General features: G+C 38.2%; 1 protein-coding gene across 5 annotated transcripts in view; it reads left to right on the plus strand.

The window, feature by feature from the left end:
• LOC150084661 (regulator of G protein signaling 7-like) overlaps nucleotides 1-16,712 on the plus strand; it is a 759,190-nt gene that overhangs the window by 310,668 nt on the left and 431,810 nt on the right. The gene's annotated exons all lie outside the window — the stretch shown is intronic.

Consider the following 16,712-nt stretch of genomic DNA (forward strand, 5'->3'; position numbering starts at 1 on the left):
CATTTTTCGAAAGATTGTGACGTGCTTTCATTGTGCTTCTGCGAACATCGTTGTGCTGGTAACGAAGCACTTTCCTTTTAGCCTTCTTCAGACGTGGAAATAGGAAGAAATCACACAGAGCTAAATCCGATGAGAAAGGGGGATGTGGCAGAACCTGCACAATATTAGCCATATGGAGTCTAGCATTGTCTTGATGGAGAAACCACTTCACACTGGAAAGTTCAGTCACACTGGAATATAGCTGTCCTACCAAGACACTTGTTACCATACACTTCATTTATCTCTTTAACTGTTTCCGATGCATTTAAGCCCTGTCTGACATAATAACGAATCACATATCACTGTTCAATGTGTATGTCTGGCATGATACTTGCTTCAAAACGATCATCAGTGACATGCAGCTACAAAAACTCTCTTCACTTAACACTAACTAAACAAGTACTGGCATGTGCACACAGAGTCTGCTCAGTAGCAAATAGAGAGATTGCCTCTAGCAGCAGTTATGGAAAGTTCGTATGGTAAACATAAAATCTTGCACCAGTCAAATCTTGCACTAGCGAATTAAAATGAGAACAGAAAATACTGTGTCATCATTTAGAGAATACGAAGAAAAATTAGTGGTGTTTATAGTGGGGGAGTATGATCCTTCTGTCAAATTCAGAGGGGGAAAATAGTTACCCCCCTCACTAGAGGTAACAGCAAAGTGTTAAATGTAAATATTCTTAATATTCATTATTATTCATTATTCATTCATTATTCTTAATATTCACAAGAGCCTTTCTTATCAGTAATTTTGGTGGGGAAATATGCTTTGCAAGTAGAATTCTCTTGTAGAACTTTATGTAGTATTAAATAGTACAATTCAAACTTATGTTATGCTATACACATATAAAGTAATTAACCAATACCTTTCTGAATGAATTTATAATTAGATATTTTTATTTTTATTTTAATTTTATTGTAATTCTATTTAAAAGAGATTATGATTTACCCATGAAAGTTAGTCATAAATGCTAAATGATGTGACTGATGGTGGAATTGCCAGTGGTAATTCAGTTGTTACACTGTCAAGATCTTGGGGGTGTGACAAACTGAATTTAAAACTCAGCATACTGTTAAGCATGATTCAGACTCTGAGGAAGTGCAGCACTGATGCCTGGGAGCATATTCAGTCTGTTGGCTCATTTAAGACTCAAGTCTCTGATGCTATGTTGGGTGATATATTTCTGAATATGGTCCCAGAAGTGGATCAATTAGTACAGAATAATTTGGCTCCACAGGAACATATAGTTTACTAGCTCATAATGGTACTAGTGGATTCATGGTTAATACATGTGGAGACTAATGATTTAAATATTAATCAAGCTGATGAATTGATCATGAAATATAAGGCCATATTGTTACAAGAGAGGGGAAAATGTTCTTGTGTCTGCAGTTCTGCCAAGACATAAAAGGAGGGATTTCATGATGAAAGCTTTCTGTATTAATTCTAGATTTGAGAGACTCTGCAAGGCCTATGGGGGTGGTGTAGTTTTCTCAGCATGGCCATTGTTAATATTAATATAAGTAGTGTCAAATGATGTAAGGAAGCAAGCTGATGCAGCAAAGGCAAAAAAAAACCTAACCACCTTATCTGTCCATCCCCACTAATAATTTGTGTAATTCTTCTTAAATTTATTCTAACTGCCCACCTTCCACCATGATGGAGGTTTGTGTGAAAAATCAATTACTCTGTGGCTGAAAACAAATTTTCACACATCTATCCTGCAACTGGCCTTTTTTTTTTTCAATTTTGAATTTATATGCCATTATATGTGTTGTCCAAGAAAGAGTAAGGATGCCATTAGCAATTTTTCTACTCATTCCATTTAAAACCTCAAACACTTCATTCAGGTCTCCTTATAGGTGTGCATAGTTTGCAGATTTTGCAATTTTCAGCAGTCTTTCATGGTAAGATTATCCTTTTTGTGTCCTTCACTAATCTTGTTGCTCTTCTCTGCAAGTGTTCTAACAGATCCACATAATTTTTAAAATGAGTTTTTCATACTCTTATGCAATACTCATGATGATGCCTACACACTGCTTCACATAAGGGGAATAATCACCTCCTTTCCCATGGCAGAAAAATTCCTACAGATCATTGACATAGTCTTATGGGGTGCCTTGGCAGCCTGTCTGCACTGCTCAAAATGCATCTTTTGTTTTCCATCAACTTGAATGTAGTTACCACCAAATTGGTATGTTATGTTGGGCTTACTGCTGTCAGTGTTAAACCTGAATTGCCAGTTCTCAGCCCATCTTTCTGTTTTTTCCCAGGTCTTCTTACAGTGGCATACCTAAATTCCTGTCATTAAACTTTCCAACATTGTGTCATATGCAAACTTAGACAATAATAGCTTGATATTAGAGATGAGCTTAATGGTGGTTCCTTCTTATTGGTGACAGCTGTGATCACTTGTTAAAAGCTTCAGTTAATTTTATCAGGGACAAAATTACCTTTAAGAATTAGAGTGATGCTTATGGATTGTAAGGCATGTTACCAGTTATGCATGCATGTAACTGGTATTCATAGTTACCAAATCTGGTATTGGTTATACTTCATATAAATATTACTGAATCTAGTGTCCAAAACTGGGTCAAAAATTAAATAACTGTTTAAAAAAATCAATCTCCAAATGATTAATCACTGTGAGTTATAAGTGATAATTTTGGACTGGCAGCACATGCTTCTGTTTGATAATGAATACCAAGATGTAGTGTTCATTATGAGTAAATGGTGACTTTGTAGCAGATACTTTTCACATATCGTTAACCATGACAGTGAATAAAATAACAGATATATGATTTTTGACTCATCTCTACTTGATATGCTTTCATCAATGTTATTAATAAAATATAGAAAACAAAAATGGGCCCAGCAGTGAACCCTGTGGAACTTCATTGATAACATTAGCTCAAGAAGGGCAGTGCCCATTTATTATTATTATTATTATTAGCCATGTGGTGCAAGGAAGCCAGAAAAAAAAAATTTCTGAATTACTATGAGAGAGAGAGAGAGAGAGAGAGAGAGAGAGAGAGAGAGAGAGAGAGAGAGAGAGAGAGAGAGAGAGAGAGAGAGAGAGAAGTAGAAGGGAATCACCAAGAAAATGAATGATGATGATATCCAGCTCAGGACCCTGGGTTTGCCAAGCCCATACTCACCAGATGTGAGCCCCTGGGGTTACCCACCCTCTGTCTTCTGCCACTCAACCATCCTTTTATTCAGCAGTAAATTTGCTGACCCCCCCCCTAGTGGCACACTACTCCAATTTACATAGCAATCTTTCATGTGGAACAGTGTTGGAAGCTTTACTGAAATTTAAGTGTATGATGTCAAAATTATTTTTGCATCATAGTAGCTAATCATATTGGTCAGACAAGATCACCCCTTAAGAAATCCATGCTGCAAGTGCAGTATGGATGCATTCTTGTCCGATGATGTTGCAGTACTACTTTTACCACTGACTCCATTATTTACCCTGGAACAGAAGTCAAGCTTAGAGGTCTGTAATTACTCATTTTGCCCTTTTATATCCTTCCCCCACTTATGTGAATATTTGGACATCTCCAAATTTCCAATCTATATGTACTTCCCCTGAATCCAAGGATGTTCTCATAATTATGGCCAGAAGTTTGCTTACCTGCAGACTAGCTTGTATTTGCTTGCATGTATAAGATTCCATGGCCCTACTAATTTATAATCATCACATGTATTTTTCTTCTATTCTCATCAGTTCATCTGACATCCATTTAGATATAAACCATGAACAATATCTTTTAGTTGGTATAAAAAGATTAATAGCTTCTATAATTACTTCCCTTAATGCTTTCCATTTAGAATTTGAAATTGGTAGCATCACCAACTCATCTCACTGAAAAGAATTTAACAGCATCTGAGACCATTGTATTCACTTTAACAAAAGCAAAATCTCTTTCCTTTACTCTGGACAATAGTTATATCTTTAATAAAATCTCACATCAATATAATACGATAACTGCCTAGTGATTTCTTTGTCTGAAGATTCTTAATGCATGAAGAGTCATTGCTGATAATTAGACCAAAAGTATTGCTTTCCCTTGTTGCCTCTCAAAACTCCAAAAGACCAGTAGGAGTTTTGTAGGAATTGTGCAATAAGTGGTGATAGATAGGGGAAGATGAAGCATTTGTATTTTTTTGATTTGGTGGATCTATTTATGTCTGTACCAATTGGTGATGCAGTGGATTGTTTAAAGAAAGCATTAAACAGGTATATCACCTTGGATACCAGATCTGCATTAACTGTTTTGGATGTATGTAGTGCTGCGAGACTTTGTTTGTTTAGTATCACTGTGGTGTACAAAAATCAAATATATGAACACGTACATGGTATGGCTATGGATTCTCATTAGTTTTGTCACCAACACTCTGATGGAGGCCTTTGAGACTATCATGCTGGTATCCTCTCCAGTACCAATACGTATATGATTAAGGTATATGGATTATGTATTCACTGTTATTCTTGAGGTAGGGAAGGTGAGCTTTTGCTTTATTTTAACAGCTTTTCAGCAGCCATCCAATTCACCTCCTAAATGGAGGTGAATAGCATCCTGCCTTTCTTGGACATTTTAGTTAGGAGTTTTGGTTTGGATATTAGGACTGTGGTTTACAGGAAGCCAGTGTGCATGGGCCAATTCACAAATTGTGTTGTTTCATATACCAATGCATAAAAATAGTGCTGTGAGAGCAATGATTGGCAGGGCATGGTCAAACTACAATACCTTGGATGATAGAGTGGTGGAAATTTATAGGGTAAAATTGGATCTTAGAGTGTGTATCTTCCTCAGACACCAGTGAATCAAAATGATGTATGTTAAGAGAGGGGATAGGAGAGGTAGTAGGGATTCCTGTGCACAAATTTCATCAGTTGACAGTGCATCATTTTCAAATTTTTGGAATTCTTTGCAGAAAAGTTTCTAGCAGTTCCCAGTGTCATTTAAGATAATAAATGAAATTGTAGTTGTTTTGCAGTGTCAGTTTTGTCAATTACAGTGTGAGAACCTACTGAAAGGTACTGTGAAAAATGTGATATTCTGTGGTTTTTGGTTAGAAAACTGACAAGTGAAGTAGAAGCTTGAAATATGACAAATTATATTAAGCTTTTCTTGGCATTTTAACAATTCTTCTTAGCAGTACTGATTTTGAGAGGATATTCAACCAGGTTAAAAAAATAATAAATAAATAAAAAACTTACTTCAGATTGTTTCTTTTTGATTAAAATTTGGAAATGTCCTTGAGAGTGAAGTTTAGACAGCAGGGCTGCATTATAAAATCTGACCCAGCATTTCTGATGAGGACAAAGTCTGCAACAGCATCTTCTTTGAAGCACTCATAATCAGTTAGTGATGTCTAATAGGCAATCCTAACAGAAGTCTACACAAAAAAATCCTACATGCACTAATATTTGAAAAGTGTATTGTACTAGTGCACAACCATAAGGTAGTATCTTAATATAAAATATATAATTAATTTTAATTTTTTTTTTTTTTTGTTGTTATTTGGTTTTTAGGAGCATTAGCAACTAAGGCCATATTGCTCCGTGGATATGCGGTGGTCATTCCCTGACCTTTCCGCATCCTCCGTATTTGGTGGTGACGGGCTTGAACCCCAGTCTAATCAAGAAGCGTGTGCTGCGCAGTGCTGCTCCTTCCCACCTGGCTACGGAGGTGCGCAATTTATTTTAATTTCAAGTCAAAAGGCTAGATTTAAAAATACTACTGCTTTCCTCTTTCTTTTGTCTGATAAAAATTATAAAATTTGGTTTAAGAAAGTCAAAGTTAGGCAACTGTGCAATGGTATTCTTCCAGTGGTGTACAAAATTATTGGGCAAGAATTGGCCATTGAATGTTAGTTGCTCTAGAAAAATTTTCAGAAAATATTTCTCACTCGTCTTCAAACCTTATTAGTTCTAGGTGTCAGTCAACTAAGGTTTATTGGAAGTTGTCACATGATTTAGTATTGGTAGTGGAAAAGGATGCAAAAAAGCAAGCTTATACAGCATCAGCCAAAAAAAAAAAAAAAAATTACGCCCTTCCAACATCCCCTCCACAAGTTTGTCTAGTTTTTCCACAACAACAGATGGAAGTTTGTTCCAGCAATCAATCACCCACTTGCTGAAGACAAACTTCTGCATATGTATCCTGTAACTATCCTTCCTCAATTTGAAATTTATGCCCCTCGTGTGTAGTCTGAGCAAGAGGAAAAATGCCACAGCATTGAGCTTGCTCAGTGCTTTACACACCTCAGTCAGATCACCTTACAGGTGTGTAGTCTCAAACTGCTGCAATTTGTAGAACTAAACCCTTTCTTGGTAAGAGCATTCTTTAGTACCCCCTCACCAATCTCATTGTCCTTCTGTGCACCTGTTTGGGCAGCTCTACATCCTTCCTGAAATGAGGTTTCCAGACTCAAATGAAATATTCTGGATGTGGTCTGACCATTGCCTTGTACAAGGGGATATCATCTCTTATCTGCTAGCAAAATTCATATATATCATTGCTAAACCCCATAAGCTGTCTTGGCAGCTTGTCTGCACTGTTGTTGTTGTTTAAGAGCTATTGGCGCAAGAGCAGCTTAGGCTATAATGCGCCTAGCCTGGGTAGGGTCTGCACTGCTCCAAGAACTTTATATCTGAGGGCAGCATTACCTCCAGATGTTTTTCATTTTCTACTACCCTGTGTGTTATTTTCCACTACCCCATGTAGTACCACATAGTTGATACATTATTCTGGAATTATTACTGCTACCTATATGCAATACCTTGCATTTGTCAGTGTTAAACTTTATTCCCATTTCTCAGCTCATCTGCCTAATTTTTCTAGATCGTGTTGCAGTAGCATACCTTGATTACTGTCATTAACCACCCTGTCAAGCATTCATTCATTTGCAAACTTAGAAATTAAGCCTAATATACATTCATCAATATCTTTAATAAATATAGAAAACAACAATGGGCCCAGCACTAAAATCGTTGATTCCTGTTAGAGTTTGATAAACGTCTTTCATCCCCTTCTCTGAAGAATTCCTCATGTGTGATTGTAGATGCAAAATAACTATTTAATTTATCAAAAACCTGAGCAGGATTATCAACATTTTAAACCATTGATATGAAGTGGACTAATGTGATTCATCCCCTTCCTTCTAATGTTTACATAACTAAAGAAGAAGTCTTGGCTATTTTTCTTTGTATCCTTTGCCAAAGATTTCTCATAATCTGCCTTAGCTTGCCTAACATCCTTTGTGACTTGATTTCAGACTAGTTTATATCTATCATAAGCTTACCACATGATAATATATATGCAGCCTATGTATTTTACTTCTCTGCCATGAGTCTCATTAGTTCATTCACCATCTGTTTAGGCCAAAGCTTTGAATAGTATTTCTTAGTTGTTACGAAAAGCCTAGTTTCTGCAATTACTGTCCTGAATGCTTTCCATTTAGAATTTGTATGATGACATGGTAATGTCATCAGTCCATTCCACCTTATAGAATTTAAAAATTGTCTAAGACCAATGTATTCTTTACTTCCATGAAAACACCTTCATGAAAGCCCTTCCTTTTACTCTTGACAGTAGTTATGTCAGCTAAGAAACTGTCATAACTACTGTCAAGAGTAAAAGACTGCAGCTAAGAAACCCACTGGGCAGCAGATCATTGCTGCCCAGTGGGTTTCTTAGCTGCAGATTCATATTGCATGAAGAATCGCTGCTGATAATCTCAGACCAAGGGCATTACATTCTCTTGCCGTGTCTCTAACATCCTGCTTTATAAAAACAGTTGTCCAATAAATCCACAAAGGTCTTGCTGGTGTGCATGTGACCAACTGAGAAATTCTGGTCAATACCTGGAAAGTTAAAATTTCACATTATAAGACATTTTGATTTACTGGCTCACTCTATTTCCCTGTATAGTTGTTTGTTATGCTCATCACAGTCATTAGGTCTATAACACATGCCTACTCTCATTTTTGTTTTCCAAGTGCTTATGTCACACCAAACTGACTCAACATTGTCCTGGCCACCTGTGTTGATTGACTGGATACACTGCCTTAGATTTTATGTGCTTCTTAACTAAGAGCATAACACCTTCCCCTCCTTTGCTGTCTGTCCTTTCTGTAACACATTGTACTCCCCATATTCAAATTCTGCAACCCTTATGTCTGATTAACGCCATGTCTTTGATATCCCTACAGTGCCTGCATTTGATGACTTAACCAGTACTTCAAATTAATCAAATTTATTTCCTGTGCTCCTGTCATTAGTATACATGCAAGTATACATGTACCTGTTCTTATTCTTAGTTATCTTAACATAACCCATGTATTTGCTTGTTCCATGAGGAACCCCCCTCCCCCAGCAAGTCATGAAATCCCTGATACCTTGCTTTCCAGGCTGCTGCATGTTCTAATAGAAGCAGTTGTGTATCCCTCTCAGTCTAGTAGTTATTTGACCTACCTAACATAATATCAGCAAATATTCTTGCACCCCTTGTATTAAGTCTTACCCCATCCCTGTAAAAACAGTTAACAACACTGTTGACCTGTAAGCCATTGGTAGATAATATTTAGCCTATACACCATCCAGCACCTGTCTCCTCCTCTTTTTCTTAGTCATGACTGAACATTTGTTTCTACTATGCTTATATGGCTTTCTGTATTTGTAAATACAGGGTGTTCCCTGTAAAACTGGCCCACCTCATACTGGTGTGATATTCATTTTTGAACAACTCCCATGCAAAGTTGTTCAAAGAATGAATTTTAGTCATTTAGTTGAGCAACACAAACTGAAACGATTTGGCTAAAATTCATTCCTTGAACAACTTCACACGGGAGTTGTTCAAAAATGAATATCACCAGTATGAGGTGGGCTGGTTTTACATTGAACACTCTATAGTATTTTCCATGATCACTTTTTAATTGTTACCCTCTTTTTGTTTCTGTTGTGTATTGCATTCTGTCTATGATCTTTGGTTTTCATATTTTCTACTCATTGCAACCTCTAACAACAATAGTTTTAAATTGTAGTTTCCTAATAATACTCATCATCACTCTTATGTTTTAGTTTCAAATTGCATATTATATAGCACATTAGCATCCAAGGTATAATACACATTAAACTATGTATATTATGTCTCTTCAAGTGTGTGTTAATGGACAAATGTGCATGTTGTGCAAGCTGATAAGCTGGAATGTGATAGACTACTTAATCTTCCTCTCACAATTGCCCCAAAAAATGATGCTGTTAAGAATTTCTTCAGACTTTAGTAGTGGTTTCAACTCGCACCTCTCCAAACTTCTGTCAAGTGGCAAAACAATTATACTATCATTAAGGACCAAAATGAATATTCATTCAAGTTTAAACCATGGTAATTTATTTCTGTCCAGAATTAAATTACCATGGTCTAGAACTGAATTGTAGTCAGGAAAGTTTGGTGTTGTTGTAAGGTGTTGCTGCTTCTGGTTAGTATTGCTTTGGAGACTGACTCAATCTGTGTGATAAATAGTATAAAAGTTGGTGTCAGTTCACTATTTTAACTATTCCTATTAAAATAGACTCTTAGAAAAAATATTGATACCATGACACATCTTATCAAATATGAGTTATTTCAAATTTGTATAATTGTAATCGTTCTCCTCCTTTGTGTGTTATTTTGAAATCAAACATTATTTAACATTGAACAGCATGAAGCCATCTCTTTCAAAGAGACATTACATACTAATCGTAGCAAATTAAAATATGAGCCTAATAAACTTTTTAAGTGGAAAAGGGAGGGTATCATCAAAAATAATAGTTCATATTTTTATCAATGATCAGAAGTTGCATTGGAAACATTGTAGGAATTAGCATTGCTGATAACTGGAGTTAAGAAATTGCACCCAGATATTGAAAACTATACATATATTCCATTTGCTTGAAAAAGCACTGTTCCACCCGTCTTATTTTCTCTCCGTTATGGCGGAGGCATGCTGGGAAACTTTCACAGGCATGCTCAACACTAAAATGATTGCCCAGAGAGTCCGGGTTAATCGTGATTGTCTACCAGTTTAGATTAGGACATACAACTCATGTGTTCTTCAATTTTACTCATGGAATAAAACTGGCAACATCAGGAGGCACTGTGTTCTCCACTCTCATTCTCTATTTAAATAACAGAGCCTCGAGGCGATTGCAATAAAGGTTCTTTCTCAATTCTATTTCAGCAGTCTGTGTGTAATCAGAGAATGTCATGAGGCAAAGTTAGCAAACAAACATGATTTATTACGCAACATTATTATATATAACACATTACATACAAAAGTACAATAAACCTAACATAATGTATTCAGGGTACTTGTTCAGTTGTTAAGGTATTAAGGGGAACTTGTAGGTGCATTACTTTGTGTGTCTTCATGTAGTCTAGGTAAACAGTAATTCCTGTCCTTTGGACCACGACATAGGTATTTACCTATCTCAGCGTCAAATAGTAGCAAAAGTAGTTATGGGATCAAGTAATAGTAAACAAAATGGTTTTACTTTAATAGCATTACTTTAAGGTTAAACACATCAAGATACATTTTGTAATACTACTTTCATGAGAAGAAAGGTGGGTATAACATGAGTGATAATTTTAAAGAGGATGTGGCTTATATGATTCAATTTTCAAGGCAGAATGCGCTGGTCCAACAGGAACTAGTAGTTGTTGGTGACTCAATTGTCAGGGAAACGGGGAACATGCTTTGTAAAAAGGATAGGTGGAATAGGACCAGGGTATGTCTGCCAGGGGCAAAGGTTGATGACGTTGTAGAGCAGATATCATCTTTTAAGGGCACAAAAGGTGATATAGTTGTACACGTTGGCACTAATGATATTAAGAGTAGGAGACCAGCGGAATTACTTAACAAGTAGAGGTCACTGTTGAAAAAAAGCCGTGAAGTAGGGTTGAATTTGAAAGTGTCTGCAATTCTGCCCAGACACGATAGGAGGGAGTATATGATGAGAGCCTTGTCGATCAATTCGGCCCTGGAAAGATTGTGCAAGGCTGAAGGGGTAGAATTTTTTTCAGCCTGGACTGTACTTGTTAACAGGAGAGATTGCTTCTACAGGGATGGGATACACTTAAATAGAAAGGGTGCAAGAATATTTGCTGATGCTATCGAGGCAGTGTTAGGTGGGTCGGAAAACTGCTAGCTTGGGGGGAGACAAAGACTAATGGATTAACAGTAGCCACTGGCAGAGGTGAAAGAGATTCTTGCACTGCTTCTATTGGAATGAGCAGAAGCCTGAAAAACAAGATGCAGGATATTTCAGAGACTGCTGGAAGTCATTGCGGTACAAGTAAACACATGGGTTGTGTTAGGGTAGCTAAGAATAGAAACAGGTGCATGTATACTTGCGTGTACACTAATGCTAGGAGTTTAGTAAATAAATTTGATGAATTTGAGGTATTACTCAAAACATCAAAGGCAGATATTGTTGGGATATCAGAGACGTGGTGTCACACAGATATAAGGAATGCAGAACTGGAATTTGGGGAGTACAACGTCTACAGAAAGGATAGACAGGATAGGAAGGGAGGAGGGGTTATGCTATTAGTTAAAAAACACATAAAATCCAAGGAAGTGAAGCCAGTTGACATCGCTGGACAGTGCAGTGTTGAGTCAGTTTGGTGTGACATAAGCATAGGTAAATCAAAATTGAGAGTAGGAGTGTGCTATAGGCCTAATGACTCTGATGAGTATAATAAGACACTGTACAGGGAAATAGAATGGGCCAGTAAATCAGAGAGTCTTATAATGGGGGATTTTAATTTCCCAGATATTGACTGGAATTTGTGGGTTGGTCACTCACACACTAGCAAGGCTTTTGTGGATTTATTGGATGATTGTTTTCTACACCAGCATGTTCGTGAGGCAACAAGAGGGAGCAATACTCTTGATCTGATTATCAGTAGTGATTCTTCATGCATTAGGAATCTGCAGATAAATGAACCACTGGGTGGCAGTGATCACAGTGTGCTGAAGTGGGATTTACTCAAGGAGGTAACTACCATCAGAGGTAAAGGGAAGGGTTTTTGCTTTCGTAAAGGCGACTATGATGGTCTGAGACAGTATTTAAATTCTATACAGTGGGACCAACTGATGATGTTACCAACAGCAAATTCAAAATGGGAAGCATTCAAGGAACTAATCTTGGAAGCTACCAGGCTTTACATACCAACCAAGAAATATTGTTCAAGGTTCAGGCCTAAATGGTTGTCAGATGAACTAATGAGACATATGGCAGAGAAGAAAAATGCATGGGATACATACAAATTAATGGGTGACGTGGAAGCCTATGATAGATATAAGTTGGTCTGTAACCAAGTCACAAAGGAGATTAGGCAGGCAAAGGCAGATTATGAGAAATCCTTGGCAAAGGATGCAAAGAAAACAGAAAAGAGTTCTTTACCTATTTAAACTCAAGAAGGAAAGGGATGAATCAGATTGGTCCACTGGATGTTGATGGTTCAACAGTTGAGGATCCAGCTCAGGTGGCTAACAATCTAAACGAGTATTTTGCATCTACATTCACACATGAGGAGTTATTCAGGAAGGGGAATGTCGTAGGTGAAGTAAACATTGGCAGTGAGCTAGATGATTTTCTAATAACTGAGAGGAAAGTGGAGGAGAAATTGTTGAGGATAAACATAAAAAAGGCACCCGGGGTGGATGGGATCTATCCAGTTATATTAAAGGAGGCAGCAAAGGAAGTAAGCAAACCCCTAGCCATAATTATGAGAGCTTCTTTGGACTCAGGGGAGGTACCCATGGACTGGAGATGTGCAAATGTAACCCCAATTCACAAAGGAGGATCAAAGGCTGACACAAGTAATTATAGACCTGTTAGTTTAACTTCGGTTCCAGGAAAATTAATGGAGGCACTGGTTAAAGAAGCACTGCAGGATCATCTGGACAAGAATTCAGTTATAGCTCAGACACAGCATGGGTTTGTTAAGGGCAGGTCTTGTCTGACCAATTGATTGGATACTATGATGTAGTCACAAAAGAACTGGATGCAGGGAATAACTTTGATATTATATATTTGGATCTTAGAAAGGCTTTTGATACTGTTGCGCATGGAAGACTGCTGCACAAATTGGAGAAGTGTGGCATTGGAGGCAAATTGCTGCTATGGATAAAGGGATGGTTGAGTGGCAGAAGACAGAGAGTGGTAATCAATGGACACTGCTCAACGTGGACTAATGTTATTAGTGGAGTTCCTCAGGGTTCAGTGTTGGGTCCATTGTTGTTTTCTGTATTTATAAATGATATTGATGATGGTGTATCAGGCTTAATGTCCAAGTTTGCAGACGATACAAAGGTTGGCAGGGTTGTTAAGGACACTACTGATACTATGCTGCTGCAACAGGATCTGGAAAGGTTGAGCAGATGGGCTGAGAGGTGGCAAATGAAGTTTAACATTGACAAATGTAAAGTACTACATATGGGAAACAGTAACCCCAGATCAACGTATCAACTCTGTGGTACTACGCTGACAGTGGTAGAGAATGAAAAGGACCTGGGGGTAATTGTGCAGGCAGATATGAAGTTCTCTGAGCAGTGCAGACGAGCTGCAAGGGTAGCTCATGGTGTCTTGTCAATGATATACAGGAATTTTTCTAGCAGGGACAGGGATGTGATTATTCCCTTGTATAAGGCATTGGTCAGGCCACACCTTGAGTACTGTATACAGGTCTGGAGGCCTCATTTCAAGAAGGATGTAGAGCTGATGGAACGAGTACAGAGAAGGGCAACAAGATTAGTGAATGGAACAAAGGGTTGCTCTTACGAAGAAAGGCTTAAATTTTGCAAATTACAGAGCCTAGAGACTAGGCATCGCCGAGGTGATCTGATAGAGGTGTACAAGGCTTTGAATGGCTTGAGCATGCTCAATGCCGATGGGATTCTTCCTCTTGCTCAGAATAATCACCTGAGAGGGCATAGATTCAAATTGAGGAAGGACGGATGTCGGATAGATGTGCGGAAATTCGCCTTTAGCCAGCGGGCGGTTGGTTTGTGGAATAGACTTCCATCGCTTGTTGTTGAGGTTGATAGCCTAAACAAATTTAAGGCTCAGCTGGACAGGTATTTCGAACGAATTGAGGGGTGAAATGGGAATAGTGGTTGTTTTTTTTTTTTTTTTTTTTTTTCTTTTTTTTTTGGCTGATGCTGAATAAGCTTGCTTTCTTGCATCATATGCCTCTACTAATGCTAATGCTAATGCTAATTTAAGCAATTCTATTGGTTAAGACTGGGTAAACTTACCAAAAAAGTTCCAAGATGTGCTTGTATCTTGCTATTTCTGGGATCATCTAGACTAAGGCTTCAGTTGTCAGTTAGACAGTTGTCAGTTGACAGCTAGACTCAGCTGTCAGTTACAGGCTCCGCAAAACGATAAGTGTTTGCCTTTTATTTACATGATTGTTATTTTATATTGTACTTAATACGTAGTCATATAGTTATAGTTACGCTGGTTATTTTTTATTTTTAATTTAGATAAAGAGTTTTTGTGGATTTTACTTACGATAGGTAAAACCGTTATTTCGTTCCATTTTTGTAGCCATTGTTTTTGGATATAGTGGTAGGGAATTCAAATTTATTAATTGAGGTAGCTAGGTAGCTCTAACGCATAATTATATAGTAATACGCTTCACTGTTTCTATTTAATAGTTTCTATTCAAATACTATTGATATTTAATTTATTGATTTTATTAATTTAAACTACCATGCCCCAGACTAGAGCAGCAAAGCAACGGGCACAAAGTGGCAGGAGTGCTGTGACTCGGGGGAGAACTGAGGGGGGCAATTCTCCAACGCATCACAGCCTAAAAAAATGTGCGACTTGTGAAATGTTTGCCGAACTCTCTGGAACGGAACATGATATTGCCATGGGGGATGTCTTTGTGTGTGCGCAATGTAAGGAGTGTAAGGAAATCAGGCGACAACTCAGCGTTGTTATGGGCCTATATGAGAGTTTGAAGGACAGGGTGGATGCCCTCGAAAGATCTAAATTGAGGGGCCCATCAGGCTCTCAGCTGCCCACATCAACGCCAGAGCTTGCACTTGGTCATCACACAACACAGCGGCAACCCCTAAGGCAGAATGCGCTGGTCCCAAAGGAACTAGTTGTTATAGGTGACTCTATTGTCAGGGAAACGGGGAACATGCTTTGTAAAAAGGATAGGTGGAACGGGACCAGGGTATGTCTGCCAGGGGCAAAGGTTGATGACGTTGTAGAGCGGATATCATCTTTTAAGGGCACAAAAGGTGATATAGTTGTACACGTTGGCACTAATGATATTAAGAGTAGGAGACCGGCGGAATTACTCAACAAGTACAGGTCACTGTTGAAAAAAAGCCGTGAAATAGGGTTGAATTTGAAAGTGTCTGCAATTCTGCCCAGACACGATAGGAGGGAGTACATAATGAGAGCCTTGTCGATCAATTCGGCCCTGGAAAGATTGTGCAAGGCTCAAGGGGTAGAATTTTTTTCAGCCTGGACTGTACTTGTTAACAGGAGAGATTGCTTCTACAGGGATGGGATACACTTAAATAGAAAGGGTGCAAGAATATTTGCTGATGCTATCGAGGCAGTGTTAGGTGGGTCGGAAAACTGCTAGTTTGGGGGGATACAAAGACTAATAGTTTAACAGTAACCGCAGGCAGAGGTGAAGGTGATTCTTGCACAACTTCTATTAGAATAAGATGCGACCTGGAGCGAGGGGTGTTGGGGGTTTCAGGGACGGATGGCAGTCATCATGGAATAGTTGGGTATATGGGATGTGTTAGGGTAACAAGGAATAGGCATAGAAGCATGTATGCTTGCATGTATACCAATGCTAGAAGTATAGTAAATAAATTTGATGAATTTGAAGTGTTGGTCAAGACATCAAAGGCGGATATTGTTGGGATAGCAGAGACGTGGTGTCACAAAGATATAAGGAATGCAGAACTGGAATTTGGGGAGTACAATGTGTACAGAAAGGATAGACAGGACAGAAAGGGAGGGGGTGTTATGCTGTTAATTAAGAAAAACATAAAATCAAAGGAAGTGCACCCAGTTAATATAGATGAACAGTGCTCTGTTGAGTCAGTTTGGTGTGAGATAAGCACTGCGAAAGGAAAAATAAGAGTAGGAGTGTGTTATAGGCCTAATGACTTGAATGAGTACAATGAACAATTGTACAGAGAAATAGAGTGGGCCAGTAAATCTGAATGTCTTATAATGGGGGATTTTAACTTCCCAGATATTGACTGGAACTTGTGGGTTGGTCACTCACACACTAGTCAGACTTTTGTGGATTTATTGGATGATAGTTTTCTGCAGCAGCATGTTCGAGAGGCAACCAGAGAAAGTAACACTCTTGATCTGGTTATCAGCAGTGATCATTCGTGTATTAAGAATTTGCAGATAAAGGAACCACTAGGTGGCAGTGATCACAGTGTGCTGAAGTGGGATTTACTCAAAGAGGTAACTACCGTCAGGGGTAAAGGAAAGGGTTTTTGCTTCCGTAAAGGGGAGTACAGTGGTCTCAGACAGTTTTTAAGTTCTGTACAGTGGGATCAACTGACGATGTTACAAACAGTAAATTCTAAGTGGGAAGCATTCAAAGAATTAAT

The sequence above is a fragment of the Mastigoproctus giganteus genome, chromosome 6 (assembly GCF_048544385.1).
Source record: "Mastigoproctus giganteus isolate SK-2022 chromosome 6, ASM4854438v1, whole genome shotgun sequence".
Taxonomy (NCBI): domain Eukaryota; kingdom Metazoa; phylum Arthropoda; class Arachnida; order Uropygi; family Thelyphonidae; genus Mastigoproctus; species Mastigoproctus giganteus.